The sequence below is a fragment of the Leptinotarsa decemlineata genome, unplaced genomic scaffold, assembly GCF_025532065.1.
Source record: "Leptinotarsa decemlineata unplaced genomic scaffold, Ldec_3_MD MMD2_tig00000576_RagTag_RagTag, whole genome shotgun sequence".
NCBI lineage: Eukaryota > Metazoa > Arthropoda > Insecta > Coleoptera > Chrysomelidae > Leptinotarsa > Leptinotarsa decemlineata.
In genome coordinates this window covers 4,080,947-4,106,550 of record NW_027412551.1, presented here as the reverse complement: position 1 = coordinate 4,106,550, position 25,604 = coordinate 4,080,947, and the positions used below count along the sequence as shown (strand labels likewise).

Here is a 25,604-nt window from a genome sequence, read left to right as displayed (position 1 = left end):
CCTTCTTCATCCATGACCCTCTCAAACTCCATCACGTCATCATCTTCGTCGCTTTGGTTGGCCTCGTTTTCAACTTCGTCTATCTCATCTTCATCGACTCCAACATCTTCTGCTTCAACTATCACTTCCTCTAGCGGAACATTGACATCATCATCATCTGATTCGTCTATCCAATTGTTTTCATCAACAGCAGATATTCTATTTAATGCAGCATTTATTTTTGCAGAATTCATCTTGTTGTTGTTTGCTCACAGTTGTAGAGAGTGAATGAATGAACTTCAGGATCGCAAGTCGACTTATACGATTGAATAGGAAACGGAAGTGGTACGACTCCCACCTATCACTTGACTCGTTTTAAGTGGGAGAGAAGGATATGGCATCTCTAGTCGATGAAAGAGTGGGCTAGTTGACGAAAGAGCGCATGCGCTAGTTTATTTTCTTCTATAAAAGGTGAAGTATCAGTAACATCATCACCTTTCCTATCCACATTCTATTGCTATCACATATCATTCCTCCAAACCTAAATAATCATTATCATGAGCTCCATGCCACTATTGATTGCTGAAGATGGTTCACCACTTGTTGATATCGATCACACTAATTTTGAAAATATTCCAGTATTACATTTACAGTCTCAAGACTCGATAAGTGATTTTGATATTAGCGACTTCGTTAACTTCGCAGATGTGCCGGAACCAATTCAACAAATTATCGTTGAAACTCCAATCATTTCACAATCATCATCATCCAAACACCCTTCATCTACCCCCCCTCTTGGTGTTGATAAAAAATCCAGAACTATCAAAAGGAAGGTTAATAATGCATCTTCATCGATTGTCACTGAGTTGAAAGAAAAAAAACAATCGAAAAGTGGTTTGCAGGAGAAAAAGCCCACAACGAAAAGTGACAGATCGAAGAGGAAGACAAAATGTGAACCCAAAGAAATGAAGGGTGATTTGATGACTGAATCGCTATCTTCTTTCACTCCATTACTTCGGTTTGGAGATATGAAAAAGAAAGCGAAATGCCGTCTTGTAAAGGCGCAAAAGGCTATTGCTGAACATGAAAAGAGTGAGCAAGCTATTAGTGTCAATAAGGACACTCTTCAAGCATTAGATGCTAAGATTGCATTAGCGAAAATTGAATTGGCTAACATGAGCAAAGAAGCAGATGAACTACGTTCAAAAATCATGAAAGATGACAAATTCAATCAACGTTCGAGAATGCAAGCACAGGCAGAGCTTGAGGAGTCGACTCGACTTTATGAGACGGCATTATCAGTGAGAGATAATTGGCGAAAAGAGTTGGAGAAAGCATTTCAAAGTGACAGCGATTAGTTTTGGGAATGGTATTGTGTTCTCAATATTGTGAGTTGAAAAAAATTTTAAGCGGGAATGGAGTATACAATTAATTTGGTTTGGTATACACAGAACATTGCGAATGGTTGGGGCAATGTTTACCGCTGCAATATTTTTTCAATTCACTTACATATAATTGAAATGAAAACAATAATGAACTTTAACATTACTTTATTCATAAATACATTATTAGATACATTTAAAGCATATTTGATTCATCAATCCAAGAATTCTGTTCACTAGGAAGTCCTAACCACTTTACATATACTTTATTTTTCCTTTTCTTCAGCACTTTCTCGATCAGATATACATCAGGATTTTCGGTTCGCAATAACTCTTCTTCGTAAAAACATCCTCTAATAGGTTGTTCATTCATATCTTCAAGATTATAGGTTGTGGGAAAAGTTTTATTGATTTTAACAATCTTGAAGAGTTCCGTGGTAAAGTTCGCAGTGTAAGACTTTTCAAAAATATTTTTGTATTTGCTTATTCGTACAATATCATTCAATCGGAATTTGGGTTTACTTTGTTTTTTTCCAACTCCATTGATACCTTTGAATATCAATCTTGTTGATGGATCAACATTAATGGGTGCCATACCTATTGTACGATGAACTTTATTGTTATATCTACTAGTTATAGTTGGAAGAATATCAAGCCATTTGTGGTGACCTCTCATCGAAAATTCCTTATAGAGCCACCCCTTTATTGTACGAATCACTCTTTCTGCTATAGCTGCCTTCTTTGTGCTAAATGTTGAATAATGATTGATATTATATTCTCGCATGAGAGATGAGAAGCTTTTATTGAAAAATTCTTTCCCTTGATCGCTTTGTATGTGTTTGGGGAAGTATTTGGCTTCTTTCAGTACATGTTTCATTGCATTAGTTACTGTACTACCTGTTTTATCTTTAACTGCTACAGTCCACAGATATTTGGAGTAACAATCTATCACTACAAGTATATATCGGTATCCTTCATTACTTTTTGCATAAGGTTGCAGTTCAGCTAAATCTATTTGCCATAGATCTGCAAAACCTTTGATGGTGGTTATTCTTCTACGAAAATTACGTCTTGCAGGTTTATGTAATTCATTAACAACTTGTCGTTTGACATCACTTATTTCATTAGTCATTCTATTTCAATATGATTAAAGAGAAAATGTGATAATGTTACTGCATTGAATGATGATGTGACAGTGATCATTACATGTGAATATGTTAATATATTATACCTTCTTCACGTAATTCTTCAATTATTGAAATTATTTCATTGTCATGTCCTGTATGACCAGCTGACTTTGAAGCTACCAATAATCGTAGGCGAGCAACTAACTCTTTCGGTGAATTCCAGTACACATAATTCACAGGTTTAGAATTATATATTTTCTCCATTTTCACTCGTTTGAGTGCTCCACCAATTTTACTTCTACTTCTTATTGGATATTGTCGTGAGTCTAATAGAGGTTTGATAACTTCACGAAATTTTTTAGAATTTGTATTTTTAAAACCATTCTTCTGATGATATTGTTTATATGGAGCATTCGTTATTTTCAATATTTTGGAATATACTTGACGAGTTTCTTTATTATCAACATCTCGTGGATTCTTCAAAAAGATCATATCATACAATTCTGGACTACCTGCGCATTCATATTTTTTCACTTTATTAGCATCCCAAAATGAAATGTTTCCATCTTTGAAATACACCACTAGACTTCCCATTTTCAGCTTTTGTGTAATAGGATCCATACGTACGCCAAATGTTCCATCATATGCTGGATTTCTAGATTTTACATTATTCAAATGTTTCATCAAAACATCTTCACCACTTTCATTCATATCAGGTGAGGTGTCAGGATCCGAGGAATCGATGTGGGACGATGATGGTGTTTCGAATAGAGTTGTTCTCATATCGTCTTGAAGTGTGCTCGTGTCACTATTCACAGATGATACACTAGCAAAAGATTGTTTTCTTCCTATTGGAGTACTCATGGGATAATTTGAAGTAGATTGAACAGTTCCATGATTTGGTGATAACACTGGTGATTTAGAAGTAGCGTTTGATGATAAAACATTCAATGGTTTCATTATGGGCTCATACAATCTTTCAAGTGTCGTACGATTTTCAATATTATCATTCTTGATAGAGTTGAATTTCTGCCTGACAGCTTCTGTTGTCTCTACTAGTTGACGTTTCAAATTCATTTCATTGTTTTTATTTTCAGAATCTTTTTTTGTATTCATAATGCCCTTTTTTAAATTATAGCCTAATTCGCTGATGAAGTGACCTCTACAATATTCAGTGATCGAATAAGTGTAAAAAACAAGATCATGGGTATATAAAACTATCGAATCCTTTGCGATATCTACCTTCATCTATTTTTCTATCCTTATCAATGACTAGAAATCCATATTGGTCCTCCCAGCATTTAACACACATCAATTGGAATTGTTTGAATGTTACATCGGGTGAAACATGATCTGAATAAATGTGATGTAAATTCGTCTCATCTTGTTTGAACATTAAAATGAAATTGGTATTGTCACGCACTAACTGTTTGGGTACCCGTGAATATGTCTGTGCTAGATAAAAACAATCAACATCCTTATGACGTCCCATACAGAAATATGATCTAATAATATCTTGCTTTTCACATATCACATCATCGAAAATGAAAACAGAATTAGGCTTAGCGTCGGAGGGTTCCACTATTTCTGCATTATTGCTGAATGTATAAAAACCTAATCCTTTTATAGGTTCCAAAACACTTCGCAAGTACTGATATTTAGGTTGATTGAGTGATTTCGAATAGAGATACACATTTCTAAATCTCAGTCCTTGTGGATGTGTTAATAGTGATATCATTGCATTCGTCTTTCCACAATTTGAAGGTCCTATAATGAGTCCTCGAACTGATGATGGAAGTAGTGGACCATGTCTGAATACCCTTTGTCCATTCAATCCACAACCAAATTTCTCATCTAGATTATCTACAGCAAACTTTTCTTTCTGTTTTACAATGCGCATCGTGCCGTGGTTGGAGACTATATAAATGTTATTAGCTTATTCATTTCAATGTGTACCATCAAACGATACGGACGTATTGAAAGTGATCGTAAAATTAAAAGAGGTTGTGGTTTTGTTAATGATTTAATAAACAAACTTCCTTTCGAATTACATCTACCCGGAGGTTATCAATACTGTGGACCGGGTACAAAATTGAAACAACGTTTAGCTCGTAACGACCCTGGAATCAATAAATTAGATATTGAATGCAAAAAACACGATATTCAATATTCTAAGCATCCATCCGATCTTGCAGCAAGACATTTAGCCGACAAAGAACTTGAATACAGCGCTTGGGATAGGGTTAAATCGAAGGACGCGAGTATTGGGGAAAGAGCAGCTGCATTACTTGTCACCAACATTATGAAAGCGAAAAGACATATGGGCATGGGTTGTAGTACCAATAAGAAAAAATGTAAGAGGAAACAAACGAAGAAAAATAAAATTAAAAAAGTTGCATTTGGTGCTGGGATAGTCCATAAAGTGCGAAATGTATTGAAGAAAGCTGGTGGGAATCAATTTGTGACGAATAATAGCAAAAAAGCTATTACTGTGGCATTGCAGGCGGCACGTAAATACCTTAAAGCTGCCGGTGGAAAGAAGAAAATCCGCACACCACGCATAATTCCTGTTCCCAAGATCGGTGGACTTTTACCATTGATACCAATTTTTGCTGGACTATCCGCACTAGGAAGTTTGGCGGGAGCCGCTGCTGGTATTACCAAGGCCGTGAATTCGGCAAAAGCCAGCAGAGCGGCTTTAATGGAAGCCAATCGTCACAATAAAACCATGGAGGCTGTAGCATTAGGCAAACGCGGAAGTGGAATATATCTCAAACCATACCGTAAAGGTTTAGGACTATATTTAAAACCATACAAAGCCACAAACAAAACAAAAAACTAATTGAACCCCTACCTCAGAGGCCTCTTACTGATCACGATCTCAGTTATTATGCACAAAAAATGAAAATTCCACATTTTCGTGGTGTTTTTATGCGTGATAGATTACCATCTTCAGGTCCAAAACAAAACGAGACAGCTATTGTTAATTTAGATGGAATAAGTGGACCAGGAACACATTGGGTGGCATATAAAAAATGTGGGAAAGAAGTCACATATTTCGATAGTTTTGGAGATCTACCCCCACCATTGGAATTGACTCGATTCTTTCGAAAATGTTCGAATGTAAAAATCAAATATAACTATGATCGACAACAGAAATTTAATACAGTTCTCTGTGGTCACTTGTGCTTGCAGTTTCTCTCTAAATAATTTTCCAAATAAAAATGGATTCAACACCAAAACTGGATCGGGAGGCTATCAAGGGAATGGGGTTTTCACTTAGAATGTTTTCAAAATATGGTACCTTGAAAAAAATGGATAAAGTGATGCTTGCAAATATGCCTAAGGAAGTGATACTTGCATGTGTTGCACATGAGATTGCATATGTTTGGGAAAAGTTGCCTAAGCATCTGCAAGATGACATCGATATAATGAAACATAGATATTGTTATGAGCACCACCACCACGATCAAAATTCAGAATCGGATGTTAATGACGGTCCTATACCTCGGAAATCTATGTGTTGTATTTGTAATATAGAGGATGTGAATATTGGTATCAATAAAAATGATACTTATTACAATACAACACCTTCCAAAAAGTGTAAATTGTCTCAAATGTGCTGTTGCTGTGTACAATAATAAATTGAAATGTGTTTCAAAATATTCATCAGTCATGTCACGAAAGTTCGAGCTACAAGCTGTCGGGACAAGTGTCTTGAGTGCGGATTTTTTTCCACCAATTGAATTGGATAGGAACAGTCGTTATGGATTAGGACTTTTGGGATTCTATGGATGCAATACAATCAATAATATAACTGAAGCTAATAACTTAGTTAGTTTTAGAATCAGTAATGACAACTCATCGATACCCCAAAAGTTGACAATTGAAATTCCATGTGGTGCTTATGAAATAGAAGAGATCAATGCCGTCATACAGAAACATATCATGTTCAGATTGTTCCATGATAAAAAACCAAATGATGTCGTTGCAGATGATATTTTCTATCTACACGCCAATAATAATACATTCAAATGTGAAATGCGATCCAAATATGAAATTGATCTGACACATCCAAATTCAATAGCAGAAATGATGGGGTTCGCTCATGAAATATTTCCACCAAATCAGATACATGAATCATCATTACCAATAAACATTACAACTGTGAGACTTATCCGCTTAGATTGCAATATAATATCTGGTTCATATATAAATGGTGAAGAATCCCACATTCTTTTCTCATTCGATATTGATGTTGAACCTGGCTACAATCTCACTAAAGAACCACACAGTATTATATATATGCCTGTCAGTCCAGAAGGTCGTCAATTGATTCACAACATTACAGTGCGTATTTTGGATGAAAAAAATAACCTTATCGATTTTGGAAGTGAAGAAGAGATTTTCATTATTTTGGAATTGAAGAAAATCGAATAACTGTTGTTATGGGTTTCATTTATAATAGACAAAATCGCATTGAACAATCCCAAACGAGTTGCACTATCAAAAAGAAAGGTGTGCATAAAAAGAAGCTCATTCCACAAGTGTATGCTAAACAGTTAGCACATAACGCTCTGTCTGTGAGTGATCTTAAATTTTTGAAATCGATTGGATTGAAAGTGAGAAAATAACAATGGTGCTCGAAACAAACAATGAAAAGTTGAATATATTCAATGAACCAGTGCTCGATCATTCTCTCATAAGTTTACATGAGCACACATATAAGCCCTATGGATCACCGCTATTCAGGAATTCGGATGAAATCAGAATTGCAATCAATAATCAAGATGTTATACTAGATATTGCCGAGAGCTTCATTTACATAGAAGGTAAATTCACCCCCAAAGATGTAGCGAAAACATGCTATCTCTCGAATAATGCAATTGCATTTCTCTTTGACGAAATTCGTTATGAAATGGGTGGTGAACAAGTGGCTGTTGTTAGAAAACCTGGGATAACATCTACAATGAAAACCATGATATCATTTGGACAATCTCATGCTAACACATTATTGACATCTGGTTGGGGACTTTCACAATTGAAGCAAGATATCTTGGATACAAACAGTCATGTTTTTAGTGGAAAACTACCACTGAAATATTTGATGGGTTTTGCTGAAGATTACAACAAAAGTATCTTGAATGCCAAACAGGAATTGATTTTGATTATCGCTCGATCATTCAAAAACTCATATATAGGTGAGGTTGATGCTGATTTGGAAATAAATAAAATCGAATGGAAAATAAGACATATTGTACCAGATGATAAACACAAGCTCAAACTTTTGAGTAGAATAAACAAAAGCGGTCTGAATGCCAAAATCAAGTTGGCGTATCGTATGTGGGACCTCTATGAACTACCATCATTACGTGGGACTTCTTCAGACATATGGGCCATCAAAACAACTAACGCATTGGAAACTCCTCGTTTTGTCATCATCGCATTCCAAAGTACTACCACATCTGAAGATAGAACACAGGATATTACAAAATTCACAACTGCTGATATCAATAGTATTCGAGTATACTTGAATTCTGAAGTTTATCCATATGAGCGTTGGAATTTGAATTTCGATAAAAAACTTGATGCTCCTGCTTATTATGCTTTTGAGAGTTTCCAGCGAAGTTATTATGATAAAGATATGAGTGAACCTCTGATGGACATTGGACAATTTAGAGAGAATCCACTATTCGTCATCGATTGTTCTCATCAACCGAATGCAACAAAATCATCAACTATTGATATAAAGATTGAGTTTGAGACGAGGAAGACCAAGTTTCCAGACAACACTAAAGTATATGCATTAATTTTGCATGATACAGTTTTAACATACAATGCATTGGATGGTTCAGTTCATAGCAGATATTGACACTTTTTTTTTTCACTCTATCATGTACTGTTTCATGATCTTTTTTTTTTTATTTGTAACTGACTTATATCATGTATTGTATTTTATATCATATTTATTGTTTTGTAATCATTTTCTATTGTATTTCATGAGATTTAAATAAATAAAACATGAAAATAATACAAAGTTTTTTATTTGACATTATTTATGATTTACAGGAACATACAGACTATCTAAAATAACTTCTTCCTCATAATCATCATTTTCGCGACCATCTTCAATTTCCTCTCGATTTTCATCATTCAATTCAAAGTGATGAATAATCCATTCTGGCAAGTATGGTTGGAGGCTATACAGGAATCTTCTTAGGTTCAGTTCAATCATAACATCACAAAGTTGCCACAATTCCAATTCATTATCCAAAAATTTGTTACAAACTTCTGCACCACTCCAATAGTTCTCAGCATCACGAAGGCATAATTCGATTTGTTTTTCATCATAGCATACACTCATATCATAATTGCTTGCATGTTCGGCTCCATCACCCAACACCTTCAATTTAGACGACAAATGTTGAACCGATGATTTGAGATCTACAACATCGACCCAATCTTGACTTGCGTACTGCATCCACATCTTTAAATGGTGGAACTGAAATTGAATAAAAAAAAACAATAAGCAACCTCCAATTTTTCAGTGATATAATACTCACATTCCCATTTTACTTGTAGTTACAAAGTGAGTGTATTCAACTAAGTTAGTAATGTTTATATTTCCATATAATTATTATCATCTAATATATGAATATCATAAAACAATAAGAAATTCATTATAATTACTATTATTATTCAATCATATTGAATTTGACTAGAGTTAGCGTTTTCACACCAAAAAAACTTCGTAAGCTATGACCTAAAGAAATTCACTATAAATTATTACTATTATTATTCAATTATATTGAATTTGACTAGAGATCGCGTTTTCATGCCAGCAAAACTTTGTTGGCTCTGTCCTAAATACATCATCGTATATTTACCACCTGATGAGTTGATACAAGATATATCGTCATCACTGAATTGCAACGAAATACGTTTTGGTAGCCATGTTTTAAATAATTTATCATTGCTCACATCTTGCAAAGTTAATAAAATTGATTTACCAAATCGTGTAGAATAAGTTGACATATTTTTAATTATGAACACTTCATCAATTGGCAATGATGATAAGGCCTTTTGCTCTACTATTTCAACCTCCTGTACAATCAAATTATTAATTTTATTCAAGTCTACTTTTGAAACGGACATGATGAAAATATATACGAAAATATAAACAATTTCCAACAGACAAATACACTCACCGTCTTCCTTCTATTACGAACTGAATAACACTCTACCAATTGCTAACTGCTGCAGATATATTCGTCTACTGATTTCATAGTGTGCCAGGCATTTCTTTTATATTAAACAGTGTGAGTCACCCCCACCATGAAACCGTGAAAGATTCACATTGCTAGTTGCTATCCACTAGAGATGCCTGACGTCACAGCCAAGCCCATCTCCCAACTTGATGCGATAACAGTTGCCGGTACGAGCAAGCAGTGGTCGTTGCGGTCTCGGAGAGGGTAGACGCTAGGCAAACGGTCCTCGGCTGCCGTTGTGTCACCATCGATAGCGGGGCTAGAGCGAACCTTCATCGCTTCGGGAGAGGTGAGGGCAGACCGATGAATACGCATTACTCTGCCACACGTCGTGGAGTGAACATGTCGCTCTCTAGCCGTTGAACGGTTATTGCTGTGACGTCACTCCACTACTAACTTGGTGCCCTAACACCGATGGAGCATTTATTACTTGGAGGATCTTCGAAGTATGCAGACGTATGTTTGTACATAGACAAACAAGCACATGATGAAACCCTGTACCGTGCATTCTCCTACACACACACACATAAACACACAAAATCTCATATGAAAAAAAAATCTGAACGATCCATGCACCAGACACTTCAAGGTCACAACGCCTTGACTTCACTGCACAACAAAAAAAACTTCACCAAACAACAACCAATAAAAAAAGCAATTAATACGTCATAGTGGTGGGGGGAGGCCGAGAATCAGCTGTAAACAACTACTAACGTGTGATTCCTAATACGGGTTGGACGATAGCAAATAAAAATCGATCGTTCAGCCTGCAGCTCGAACCTCCGACTCACACATCGGTCGATTCAGAGAGTGAACGAATCACCCACGTCGAACCGCCCGGCTACCGATCTACTTATCTATTACGAATACATATTGAAAAAAAATCATTGGAAATGAGTTATTTCAAACATATTGACTTTAACTTGCATGGAAATGAATTTTTATTTAAGTTTATTGAGTAAATTGACTCACCTTTTACTTATGTGCGGCCGGACTTATGTACGGTTCCTGATTCTGTAATGTGTTGCCTAGCAACGCTTTTTATTTTTGAAAGAAATATCATTTCAGTTTCTACTTTTGACCAGTTATCACTCATCTAGTGACAGTTACAGCGCTTTCACTTGTGAAATAGTTTTTTTCTGCCAACTTTGGTGAATGGAAACTATCGGAAAACTGTGGAATCAATTTGTAGATTGAGTTCGCATTTGTGAATGAATCCCCAAATCACCCAAATTCAGCTTTTTTAGTTTCTTCATGATTTCAATATATTATGTAGTTCGTTCTTGATCAATTTTTGGTTTTTATTGGAGACCAGTTTCTCAATTAAGTTGACTGGAATATGCTTATTAGATGCTGTCTGCTTTATAATTTTCATTTCTTGTTGAAAAGCTTTCTCTGATGACGGAATCGTAAATGCTTTATGTATCATTGATCTGAATGCCAATAATTTATGTGATAATAAACTGAAGAATCCATTGATTGTATAGTCCGTGAAAGTGTTTTTCCTATAGAAGTTGAACTAAAATTCATTATTGATTTATGTGATAGTGATCCAGGAAGTTAATGTTGTTGTTTTGTTCAATGTCGACCGTGAATTTTATCTTTTCGTGGAGAGTGTTTAAGAAATTCAAGAACTGATTTATCTGTCTTTTCGAGCCGTCAAAACCCACGAGGATATCATCCACATATCTGAGCCAGAATGAAACGTGTTTCTTTGATGAGATCATGATACGCGTGTTTTCTAAGTTGTCCATAAAAATATTTGCTAGTAAAGGACTCAACGATGACCTGAATTTTGCAGGTGAAATTTTTTATTGTACTTGAAATATTTTGTTTGAGACAGATATCAAAGAGGTTGCATAGTTCCTAAATGATATATTAATTGGAATTCTGTTTATCAAATATGTCTTTGAGCAGAGGAAGGCACTTGTTCGTTGGAATATGGAAACATGTTTTTCACATCAAAGGATAGTAATTTGATGTAATTATTGTTGTTAATATTATTCAGCTTATTGACTAGGTCTATGGACTTTATAACCTATTTTGTGTGAACATTTGTTTGAAAGTGGCTGACAATGTTTCGTGGTGTATTTCATCAGTTCGGACTTTCATTGTCTAATATAATATGAATTGATTTGATAAACCTGAAAAATAAAAAAGATTAACCGAAAATAACAATTTTATTAAACAAAAAACTGAAATTACAAAGAAATATCCTACAACAACAACCAAACAAATAAAAATTGAAGCATTAATAAAAACTGAAAAAAAATGAAAAAATTAAAAATATTATTAACAAAAAATAAAAAAATAAAAATAAAAATTGAAAGATTTCAAACCAAGTCAAACCATGTCACAACGTTTCGATTGTTAGTATCCTCAATCGTCTTCGGGTGATAATTGGACTTATTCTCCGAGATCTGACTATTTATAGGTCATTCGAGTGCTTTCACCTATCCCCTCTTTCCGCTTCATTGGTTTTGGCGGGAGATGACCGTTTGGCGGGAGTTGGTGGTTTTTCGCTTCATTAGAGGTATTCATATGTTACGTATCTCTACGCAAGCTTGACTAAATGCGTTGTTGGACAACATATACGCGGCTTTTTTGAATTTTCTCCTAAACCAGTGTTCCTCTTTGTGGATGATTTCAGCTTGAGCCCACTTGATGTTGTGTTGATGAGTCCAGACATGCTCTGCTATTCCGGATTTGCTGGTTTCTCCTCGCTGTGTGTGTTTCTTGTGCTTAGCAATGCGAACTTTCAATGGCCTCTTAGTTTCACCGATGTATGATTCCTTGCACTCGCAGGGTATCCGGTAAATGCAATTCTTGGAATCGCAGTCTGTGTTTGGTGGCCTGGTTTTCGTGAGGCTGCTACGGATAGTGTTCCCAGATCTGAAGTAGGTCCTGATATTATACTTGGACCCAATCCATCTTATTCTTTCCGATAATCCTCTGATGTAGGGAAGTATAAGTACTGGTTGTGGCGGCTTCTCTTCCTAGAAGACAGAAAGAACTCAACAAGGAAGTCTCACGAATTTTGACAACTTACCGGTTGGAGAGTCGTTGTAGGATACCATTGGTCTAGTGGGATTGTCTTCTTTATAAAGCCTAATCAAACGTTACATCTCTGGAGGTTGAGGATTCATACACGTTATTTTCTCAATACCTCAGGATGTGGGAAACAGCATCATTTATTCGATCGGACTGATCGGCGTCGGGTGACGCCAAACCACTGTGGTTTTGATCAGAGTACCGATAATTTTTTTTTCATACAAATTTGTCCAACTTTGATATCTTGTCGCCTTCAAAAGTTGAGAGGGAAAGGGATTATTTACGTCCGCACTGTATAGTTTTTTGTGGATTGAATAATTGCATTAAAGATCTAAGTGAATTTTATGAAACTCAATTCAAATAAAGGAACATTTTCGTCTCAGTGGATTTTGCTGTTAAATACTGCCACTTCATGTCGACATGGAGGTATGTGAGACAATATTATTGTGGCCCGATTTACAAACATTACAAATATTGTGTTTATGATTGATTTTTTGTGACTGAAAGTGCAGAAAATGCAGTGAATAATTTTCTTCCATCTTTGTAGTGAGTGAATGAAGAAGGATGAAGAAAATTGACGAAATCTTTTGCAATAAGCTTACTCATATTATAAATGAGACAACCAGGATTCCTTACTGTGATGGAGAATATGCTAATCTTCTGGATCTATACCTAAAAATCAATTCAGAAATTTACACAGTTACCGTAAGGTCTCCATTGGGATATTCTGACCAAAAACTAATTTCAGTGTTGAGTGATTTACAGATAAATGTTGGGAACAATCTAAGCCGCATAAAGTTTGGCATTACAGATCAGCTGAATGGGAGGATTTTCAAGACCATTCCCGAAATTTTCCCTGGCTAGATGTTTGTTTCAGCTCTGAAGATCCATCAAATTGTGCTTGTGCACGAAAGTTATTCTATCATCCATGGGTGTATATATTCCTTTTTCAATGGAACGACCTTCTAACGGCAAACCTTAGGTCAACAAAAATTGCGAGCAAGCTGTCGCCTCCAAAAATCTCGCCTACCGGCAGTGGCGCAAAAATCCCAGTACCGAAAACCGAACTAGGTTTGTTTATGCTCGCAACGGCTGCAAACTTAGATTGAATGAAAGCAAAGAACTTTACAATTAGAGAATTAGGGATAAACTGCTTGCCAATCCCCATGGGTCTACATCCTTCTGGTCGGTAGCTAAAGCTGATTGTTAATCAGAACTTTATAAAATCCACATATCCACCACTAACACAAGCGGATGGTTCAATTGCAACAACAGCCATAGAAAAAGCAAATGTACTAGCTGAAAAATTTGCGTCCAACTCCACAGTTGATTTTCTGGTTGAGGCGCCAACCATTTCCACACTAGAACCACAATGCCGGAATCAACTTTTCGACAGCGTCTGGTTAGGCGAATTTTGAAACAGCTCAATATCAACAAGGCGTCTGGCCCTGATGGAGTACTTGAAAAGTGTGCAAATAACACGCTTCAATGTTTTCAGGCTTTTAAACCTGTTTTATAATAAAAAGGTTTATCCTTCTTGTTGGAAAATTGCTCGCGTCCAGCCTATTCCAAAAAAGGGCAGAAAAATCTTCCAAATAACTTTAGACCAGGATGAAATCAAAGGATTCAATCTTGCCAGGATCACCCTTGGCGACCCTGGGAAGCTGGCGCCGAAGCAATATCTGGCGATGACCATAAAAAATATACGCTTAACGGTAGGACAACAAAGGAATTACCTCCACAATATGGGGCTAGTGGACACACCTCTATGCAGGATGTGTGAACAGGAAGATGAAACTGTAAGGCATGTCCTATGCGAATGTCTGGAGTTATCGTCAATAAGAGAGTGTGTGTTCGGCGAGTCTTGGCCTACATCTGCCGATATAAAGGAGATGTCTCCCAGAGACCTGTCCACCTTCCTGGAAAGGACTGGATGCACGATGATCTTGAGAGGACAACTCCTTTCTGCAATTACCTTTCTACTCTACAGATACAGACGGCTTTTCAGCTTCCTGAAAGAACGTTCTCTGCAAGTGGCTGTCGAAGGACATCTCTCGAATACTTTCACCACCAACGCTGGTGTTCCCCTGGGATTCATATTGTCTCCAACGACTCATTGGAAAAAACCAGGAATCCAATATATTGCTTTGCTGACGACAGTACACTTGTCTTGTCTTTGGATTCCAGGACATCGGCTACGGAGGCACATCTTCACCGGCAGCAGGAAGTTGCATATCTTGATGATTATCTAGAAGTGATTTCGAATTGGGGTAAAAGTAACCAGGTTCAGTTCAATGGCCCAAAAACCCAGGCATCGGTTTTCTTCGAGAAGATAAATGTCTCTGAACCGGATATAATGATGTCAGGTCATACAATTCCGCATTCTGCTTCGATAAGTTTGTTGGAGGTTGAAATGGACACCAATATGTCTTGGCACAATCATGTCACTGGAATTGCAGAGGCTGCTTCTCAAAAGCTTAGAACACTGTTCTGAACCAGAAAACTGTACACACCTCAGCAACTTTTGATGCTTCATAAAGCGCAGATCAGACCTGAAGCTGCTGGATTTCATCCAGAAAAGAGCCATTTGTCTGATTGGAGTCGCAAACAAAACGTGCAACCTTGATAGCCTGGAAGTAAATAGGCTATAGGAGTTCTGGCTCATTCCTTATGGAGATTAACATGGGAAAACGGCTAAGGTTCATTCTGCAATTTTTGGTTCCTTTCAAGGTCACGCGTACGGCAGAGAATCGAGCAGCGTTATCGCGGTTTGGAAGATAACGATTCGAGCGCGTTTGGAATGAGAACAAATACAGGTTATTAAAGAAAAAAACAAGGCTGCTAGTGAAGAAAAAAACATGGCGGCAATGTAACGGGCATTGAGTCGAGTATACAAGGGTGCGTCAAAACATATAATTTAAGGAACATGATAGTTTAACGGGACTGTTATATTTTACTGCGCGATCCCTCGATGTGTGTACAGGGTGTCTCAAAATACATCATTTGAGAAAAAAAAACGTGGTGGCAGACATTGAGCGGAATATACAGGGTGCGACAAAATACATAATTTAAGAAACATGGTAGTTTAACGGGGCTCTATCGTTTTAACGTATGCTTCTTCAATGTATACAAAATGTCTCATTCAAGAAAGAAACATGCCAGGGGGGGACTATCCCAATGAGAAACGTTGGAAAATGGGACAATGGGGGTATTCTGCAATGACATTTCAAAATACGTCACAAGCGTTTTTTCGTGTTAGTTGGGAAATGGGGGGGGGGAGAGTGAGGGTAAAGAAAACACACGGGAGGGCAATATTTGTTATCGTAATCGAAAAAACATGGCTGCCATACAGGATGTCTCATCGTTCAAGGAAAAAAAACATATACAGGGTGTCTCAAATACCTCAGCGTGGAAAATAACGGTATAATATCGAAGAAAGGTTGGAGATTTGTCTCTCTTCTATAGAAACTTTCACGGGAAGTGTTCGAGTGACTTGGCACAGTTGATTCTACCAAGAGCGGTACATATCAGAAATACGCGAGGGACTGTGGCTGCTCATCGTTTTGAGGTTCAACTTAGTACACCTCGAACTTCACTGTTTAAAAACTGTTTCATTTGGAGAACTGCGTTTATGTGGAATAAACTATCTGAGAACGTTTTTCCAAATGGATTCAATCTCCAACAATTCAAATCAAATATGAATCGTTTCTTGGCACAGGCATAGCTCTAAGAACACCTAAAGAATTTTTCTGTAATGCTTGTATTTCGTTATTAAGAAAATACTAGTGAGTATTATTAGCCAATTATTAGCCAGTGTGACTCAAACTTGGAATACTTTTTCTGAGTAGACAGTTGTACACATCTCAGCAACTTTGTATGAGTTCTAAGCTAAAATTAAATTGTATTTCAAATATTGTTTACATATGAGTAGTAACGCCTTGATGCTACTGGATTCTAGGCGCAAAATAACAATATGCCTGATTGTAGATCCAAACATTACACACAACCTTGATGGTCCCGAAGGAAGGTTGGGGACTTGTCTCATTTCTATAAATACTTTTAAGAAAAGTGGGCAGCCAACTGCAGCTGCTCATCAATGCGGTCTGACCGTTTTTGAGAATGAATAAAATACACATCGATTCGAAACGAAAAATGCCACTTTCGCACAGCTAACGCTTCTATAGTGCCGTAAGAATTTTTCTAGAAGGTTTCTGTGCTGCCACAAAAATATAAATGATTTACAGAAAGGTATTTAATATAGAGGAAGCAAAATCAAAATATTCATATTCTCAAAATTATATGAGAATGTAATTTAACGATAATTTAGTTTCCTATGAAAATCAATACAAAATTCTACGAAGTTTTTCTCGATTGTTGATTTTTTTAATCAGTGTCTTATAATGAAGCACCAGCAATATTACGATATCTCTGTATTGGCGAAAATGTATTCAATATATATCCAAGGTTAGAACTACAGAACAGACATTGTTTCAGTATTCCAGAAAAATTAAATCTTTCTCAACAAGCAGTACACTCCACACAATAAAAGTATCCTCACTCAATATTCTCCCTTTCCGATGGTATTATGTCCAACTATTAAAACAGATAGAAAATACTTTTTGCGATCGGACCTACTCGAATGTGAAAACCCGGGCGACTGTGTCAAATACCTATTCCGCGAGCCGGGTCTATTTTAGATTCAGAGTTATGCAGTGGGTTTATTAAATATGTCTCCTACTTCAAGATTTATAATTAAACTCAACAACTTTCATGTTGAGACCGCAGAAAAATGTTTTCGCGGACTGGAGTTGTAATACCAAATACTAAAAATAATTACAGAAATCGATATATTGTGGCGCGATTAATCTACCAATACCTGAGTTTTTGTTTGAATTATTATCAGCTCACCAACCAATCAGGAGATCATTTTTATTCAGAAATCACTTCATTAATGAACCAATCACCTTTTGTAAAAAATTACATTACTGTCATGAAATAGATGGTTGACTGGTTCGTCCTCGCGGATCTTTACTCGGACCTAACCTATTTCTGTTATTCCTGAATGATTTATCCGTAGATATGTGGTATACCACATTTTCAGAAATCAAATAATTTTATGTTACATCAAATGGAATTTCCCAATTCACCATTTTTTCAATGGTGGAATTACACTGGATCTTCCACAGGAAAGTACTCAAACTCAATTGACTTTATTAACTTTCGATTTGATCTCCACAAACTTCATTCGAAAAAATATATCACATGTTTCCCTAACACACACACAGTAGCTTTTTCTTAGTGAATTAAGTACTTGAACTTAATTTGAAAAAACAAGTTTTTCACACCATCGAATTCTACGAAAATTTTTGACAGGAAAAAAGTTACGATAACTTTTCGGAAAACATTCTGTAACTCAGAAACGACGATATATATCGATATGCGGTTTTCACCATTAGATTTGTCATAAAATTTGACCCTCAGACACAGCCAAGAGTTTTCACCTGTCTAGTATGGAAACAGGATTGTCCAATTGGGAGAGTATTATTAGTACCTACAAGGGTGGTATATAATGGGTAATGTAATTTATCATTGTTAGTTTATTGTAAAAGTTTGAAAATGTCCGTATAGGACGAAACTGCAGTAACGTTAGTTGCAAATAAAAGTGGTAAAAAATATAGAAAGTTTCATTTCTCTTTTCTTCACAATATATCTAAATGAGTTGCTACAGATACCAATAATGGGTACAATTTTGAGCTTTGCTGATGATACGGCTGTCTTGTCTCTTCATGGAACTAACTGAAAGCTTCTGCTGAAAATTATTGTATTGAGATTGAAAAATGGTTCTGTCACAATAAACTCACTATCAATTTCCAAAAAACCAAATATTTACCCTTCACATCATATTGCAGTACATTACCCAATATGGGATACTTACATATAGGAAATAATAATCACATACCTGAGCGAGTCAATAAAATATCTAGGTATCTATATAGACAGGCATCTTCGATGGCACCTACAGATGAAAGAAATAATCAGAAAGTTCAATCGCCTAAAAAACTTCCTTGACATTCAGCATTTGAAAACATTTTACTTTGCACTTGTACAATCATAACTAGGCTATGGTGTAATAGGTTGGGGAGGAGTGAATTATTGTTATCTTGAAAATCTAAATGTCAAACAGAAATGGATACTGAAAATTATATTTAGTAGAAAAAACTCACCAATTGAGGCCTTATTTGGAGAAGCAAGTGTATGTGATATTCGACAAGTTTTTTGTATGAGCATACTGAGTAATGTTAAAAAAAGGACACATCAAAATAGAACCAGTCATTTACTCCTACAATACTAGGAAAAAGGGAAACTCTTTAAATGTGCCACGATGTGAGAAAACTATAGGACAAAGAAACGCAACATATCTCGGACCACGCTTATACCAAATATTACCAGGAGGAATAAAAAATATCAACAGTTCTTCTATGTTCAAAAGAGAAGTAAAGAAGTTTATTCTGAATTCCGAAAGAACTTTTTCTCTGACTTCATTAATCAAACTATTCCAAACAGCAATTTGACCTGAGCAATTATTGAGTAGATGAAAATAACTATGTATTCTGTCTGTAACTACTGTTTCTGTTATTAGGTTTATTTGTCAATTGATTGATTACTTATTATTTTTTCAAGAAATGTAAATTAATTCACATCATAGTCTCAATACGAACAAGCAATAGATTTCTATGGCTTCTGTGATTATCTTGTTTATTTTCGATAGCACTCCATGTAATTTATATCAGTGTATGAGAAAATAAACATATTATTATTATTGAAAAGTAGTACTGCAATCGGATAGAATTAGGCCAATACATATAATTTTATCACAATGTGCCAGAAATATATTGAAGACTAATATAAACTACAATTGTCGTTTATACGTATATTTGTATTTTTGTAGGTATTTTAGGTTTGCTCCACGATATATGGCAAATAGCCATATATTGCTCCTCCTATAGATAAAAAGAAAATACAAAGTGTATGGGACCGACTTCTTCTGAACATTATAACTGATAAACTCCTGAAATCAACAAGTGTATACGTCTGAAAGGAATCAGGTGCTTGGCTGAATGCTTTACCTGTTGCATCTCTTGGAACACTATTAGACGATGAATCTTTCAGAATGGCAGTAAGGCTGAGGATGGGTTCATCTATTTGTGTTCCTCATACTCGTGTTTGCGGTAGTATAGTTGATGAGAAAGGTACACATGGTTTGAGTTGTAGGAGAAGTGCAGGGCGTACATCTCGACATTATCAAGTGAACGACATATTGAAAAGAGCTATGTTGTCAGCTGATTTTCCTGCAATTCTGGAACCCTTAGGTACCAGTCGAGATGATGGTAAACGACCAGATGGCATGTCTCTCATACCATAAAAATACGGTTAACCTGTGGTATGGGACTTCACTTGCGTTGACACGGTCGCGGCTTCCCATCTAACCGGAAGTTCGAAGTCTCTGTAATTCGTTCATGAACTCGGAAGGAGAATAGGCCAAGCAACGAAAGATCACCGTTCCAACTCTTTTTTGATAGAAAGAATTAGTATTGCTATTCATCGTGGCAATGCTGCTTCGGTCCTTGGAACTATTCCTCCTTCATATAATTTTGATGAGATCATGCATTGCCCTGATATCAGTTCGGAACTGAAATATCTTCGAAACGAGCCGAGATATGTGGATATTCATCAGTCCCCTGTCAAGGTTAATTCGCAAGTGATTGATCCACCTTCTTCTTTTTCAGTTCGGTCGATGGACTTAGGTCATTCTTGCCCCCCAAATATGAGTTGCAGTCCTCTTAGTTCTGGTTCCCTTCCAGTAGAAGAGCTTCATGAATCAAGAGCCGAATTGATCCCTCTACGTAACCCTTCTCCACTTGGAAGGATCGATCGCAGCTTGAGAAATGGTTCTTATGTAGATTATGTGAACCATGTTCTTCCTTATGAATCAATAGAGAGTTGTCCTGATAATCTAGAGAAGAAAATTGGATTGGATAATTAAGGAAACACTTGCTACATGAATAGCATTTAACAAGTGTTGTTCATGACGAAGAATTTCAAGAACGAGGTTTTAATGATGAACGAGAACGAGAATGCTCCCTACTTATTCATCAAACTCAAACACCTGTTATGCAGCTGCAGTTTCGTAAGAATGTATCATGTTTCCCTCCAACCGATTCGATGGAGTCTTGAAGTCCACTAGATACTCGTTAGGACAACAAGAGGATTGTTCCGAATTCTTGGGGTTCTTGTTGAATACTCTTCGTGAGCAAAACAATAGCAAAATCAATACTCCTGACCGCTCTGGATTGAATGCTTCCGTACAGTCCATCTCGTCTTGTGTTTGTGAATCTTTTGCTGGAAAAATCCTGCTTCGTTTACTTTGCAGTAAATGTTCAAGAGGTAGTGAAAACTTATGTGAATTTCTGGAACTTCATCTAGCGTTTCTTAATATGACTAATAACCAGTCCATGCAAAGTTTATTGTTAAATCATCTGAAAATGAAATTTTTATCAGGTGATGATCGACTGTATTGCTAAACATGCGCCAAACTAACTGACTGTTATAAGAAAACAAGTATAGCTGAGGCACCAGTCAATCTAATAGTAACACTGATGAATTTCAAACCAGACCCAACCTTTGACGGAAGCAAGAAACTCTTTCGAAGGTTTGAAATAGATGAACATTTCAATCTAGCAGACCACTATTACAATATTCATGCATTCATTGTTCACTGTGGTTCTGGCGTTGAATCCGGTCATTATTACGCCTTGGTCAAAGACGAAACGGACTGGTTTAAGTTTGACGATAGTCATGTCACGAAAAGTTCTGGCGATGTATTGAATCTATTGGAGTCTTTGGAGACACCCTACATTTTATTTAATGAGAGAGAGGACAGTGGCAGATCAAGATCTTTAGACGATGTGGTGCTGCAGGTTTTTCCGGATTTTCCTGCAGCTGAAAAAGCAAATGCGCCACTGGAATCAATGAAGTCGCCCCGGAGCGCCAGTTAATTTTTATAGTTGTTATTATTTTTATCGTTGTTTTACAATAACAATTTCTCACTTATCAAAAAAAATAGCCAGCAACTTGTAGATTTTCTCAATTCCTATTCATGATATTTAGTGACTACTATTTTTTGTTGTCCTGACAAAATGGTTCGTTTTCGCCGTTGAAAAAAACACAATATCTTCCAGCTAAAGATATTTCAGAAGCTGATAAGAGTCCTAATAAAATTTGCTAATCATTTGGTGTAGACCAAGTCATAGAACATCTCGTCATCTCTCAAATACCAGCATGGCAGACGTGTTTCAGCAAACCTTTTCCACATGACTCGAGAAAGTCACGGGTTGACTATTGCCCTTTTAAGGTTTTTTAAGGACAGAACACAATCATTACGGGAAAATTCTTAAGGCGCTCTCAGAGTGGTGTCTGTGCGAAAGTAGCGATTCACGTTGGATTCGAATCGCTGGAGATTATATAAAGACCTTATGAATTGTTTTTCCCGATCATATAAATATTAGACGAGTGTGAACTGTTTGGGGATTTCTGGAACATATTCAGTTGAAGTTAGTGCGGTTTGTAGAAACATTTTAGTGAATCAGGTTCGTAAAACTATCGTTTTTATTGCATGCATACATTTTAAGTAATCTTAAATGACGAGTTATTCGGGCTTAACTGTTTATTCAAACTGAACCCACAAAACAAAACAGGTGTACAATAAACTGAGTTTAATCGTATATTTGTTTATAGTGAAAGTAATTGAACACAACATCTTTCAAAGCGCCAAATGACTTTCGTAATGTAGGCTGTTTGAGTGAACGCCTTTGCTGACTTTATGTGGAGAGCAAGTTGAAACAACATTTGTTCTGAATGGAATGTATGATGATAGAAACAGCCTATTAACTGACAAACAGTTTATGCTTGCCGGCAAAACATTCAGAAAAATGGTTTTCACAGTTGATCCAATTAATAACTTATGGTTTTCTTGTGAAAAATATATCATTCCGCGTTGAAAAATACGTACCCAATTATTTTAGATTGGCTCAAGTGAGACCGAGGAAGAAAGCGAGGAATTGAAAGTGGTGGAAAAGAGGGATTCAGAGATGATAAAAAATTCATGTTCGAAACGACTAGTGAAATAGCATTGGAAGAAACTTAGGAGTATTAATCTAAGGGGAACAAATTACAGCTTTACATCAATAAGCCACTAAACATGTGCCAGAATATAGTAGAGAAATGTTCGAAAAGTTGACAGAGGTGAAACAGAAAAGTTATCCAGGTTTTATCTTTTGTTGTAGCTTTTGACTGTTTCATTACGGGGAAGTAAGACCAATGATAATGTAAGAAAAAAAGAGGTGTGAATTACCTCACCCTGATGAGTTATCAGGTTGAGTTGTGAATTAGGAAGTTTATTATCAGTGCATGACAGAGCTTTATACATTTCCATTGTTCAATTTGATATTTATAGAACACTCTTGATAGTACAAAAAATTGCTACTGCCTACATAACCAAGAAGATGGAAGTCGAGTAAAGCCGATGGTGGAAAATGTTTGGTATCAGGAAACAAAAACTTTCAAATTCTGTTTCTTTTTTTACTTTGGGTGGCGAAGCTAGTGGTATTTATAAAACATTTTTACACATTTTCACATATCGTCAGTGGGAATACTTGAAGACTGGCAATAAATCAAATCATCTAAAAGAACAATTCGTCTAGGCCAGTCTCAACTCCCTACACTGTAGAATAATGGTCTTACACCTATCAGAAAACAACTACTCTCCTGGCTAATACCACGAAAGGCGTTGGATTATATCCGACAAGTGTCAGTGCAGATTATTTACTGAAATTATTCCTGCATATGCTGTTGGCGATACAACTGTTGCAATACTCTGGAGGAGTTCGATTTTCAATTATCGGAAATCATCGACTTTATGTTGATGCTAGACACTACCTTGCACTGATGAGTGGCCAAACAGTCCGAAATCTATTGCAGCAGGTATATCGCCAACAGCATATGCAGGAATAACTTCAGTGAAGAATCCTGCACTGACTCCTGTCGGATATAGTCCAAGACCCTTCGTGGCATTAGCCAGGAGAGAAGATATTTTCTGATGGATGTCACTCCATTAACCTACAGTGAAGGGTGTTGAGACTGGCCTGAACGAATCGTTCTTTTAGATGATTTGATTTTCACAAATCTTCAGATTCATATGAGTTTGCCTAACACGAACAAAATATTAAATGGAACAAAAATAATAAAATGTATACATTGAACATTTCCGACTTTGAGGGTTCCAAATATTTGGTTGTAGATGTTATGTAGTGAAAACTTGGCATTGAGAAAAATACAAAGTATGACTGATGAATTTGAAATTGGAAGTTGGTTTATGAAACATCGATTCCTTTTTATTATTTTTAGGCACACAATAATTGAAGATTATATGTATCATGTTGTCAAATGTTGAACAAACGTGATGACAAAAAGCTTCGTATGAAAAAACTAATACTTCTGGAGGAGGAGGTTTTGTAAAGAAACAATTTGATTCATAAATTGAGTTGTGATTTATTCAAACCTATCAATAGTGAATGGTATGCTGAATTAATTTTGCCTGATCTTTCCTCAGATTTATCACACAAACTCATTCATAAATAAGTTAGGAGTTATTTAAACACTTACACACAAGATACACATCATAAGAATATACTGCATATATTGCGTTTTGGCATCTATTTAAAAAAAAACAGAATCATCATCAACAAAATTTATTACAATCACATGCCATATTGCATAGCTCTTTCTCTCTATTATTATACGAGGTCTGTTAAAAAAGTAAGGTGAATGTTGGAATTTCGCGGGCTGCCTACATTCGATTACCGATTTGTATAGTTTTCATATTGGTATGTTGCATGTTTGGCCATTTTCTGCTATCGAAAAAAAAAGGATCATAGAATTTTCATCAGATTTTGTTCACAAAATGAAATCAAATATTCAAAAACACTTGAAATATTAACAGTGGCATGCGGTGAGTGTACTCTGAGTCAGAAATATATACAAGCTTTTCACAGAAGGTCGAGCAGATCTGAATGACAACGGTCGCCTTAGACGCTCCAGCACATCAATAAACCATGAAAATGTTGAGAAAATGAGAGAAATTGTTATGAAGCATTGTCAAATCACAATTAGAGAAGTTGCTGAGGATCTCGGCATATCGGTTGGCTCATGCCATGCAATTTTTTCTAAAATTTTGGCCATGAAGTTCGTTCCAAAATTGCTGACTTTTGACCAAGAGAACTATCGCATGAGCATCGTTCAAAAATTGTTGAATGAAGTCAACCGCCCTTCAGAATTGCTTGAAAGGGTCATAGCTGGTGGAAAATCACGGGTATATGGTTATGACAACGAAACCAAAGTCCAAACGTCCCAATGGAAGAACCCAGGAGAGCCAAGACCAAAAAAGCACGCTATGTTCGATCAAATGTAATGTAATGATTGTTTTCTTTAATTACCGTGGCATAGTGCATCTTAAATTTTTTCCACACGATTCTACGGTCAGTGCTTACTAGTCAGTGCTTGTTCACAATTGTTGGCCGAAAACAACACCGTACTCATGACTTAGTCATCGTATTCACCAAATTTTTCGCCCTATGACTTTTTTCTGTTCCTAAGAATGAAGTGATTTATGAAAGCACGACGTTTGGAGACGATTGAGAAGATGAAAGCTGTATTGCTGAGAGAGCTCAAGGACATACCAA

At 36.3% G+C, this 25,604-nt stretch overlaps 1 protein-coding gene across 1 annotated transcript in view; it reads right to left on the bottom strand.

Moving 5' to 3' along the window:
* The window catches only part of LOC111510923 (D-beta-hydroxybutyrate dehydrogenase, mitochondrial), an 88,820-nt gene extending 71,302 nt beyond the window's left edge, over window positions 1-17,518 (bottom strand). The window contains exon 1 of the mRNA XM_023166900.2: window positions 17,366-17,518. The gene's annotated coding sequence lies outside the window, so the exon portion shown is untranslated. The remainder of the gene's footprint in view (window positions 1-17,365) is intronic.
* Window positions 17,519-25,604: the final 8,086 nt, after the last annotated feature.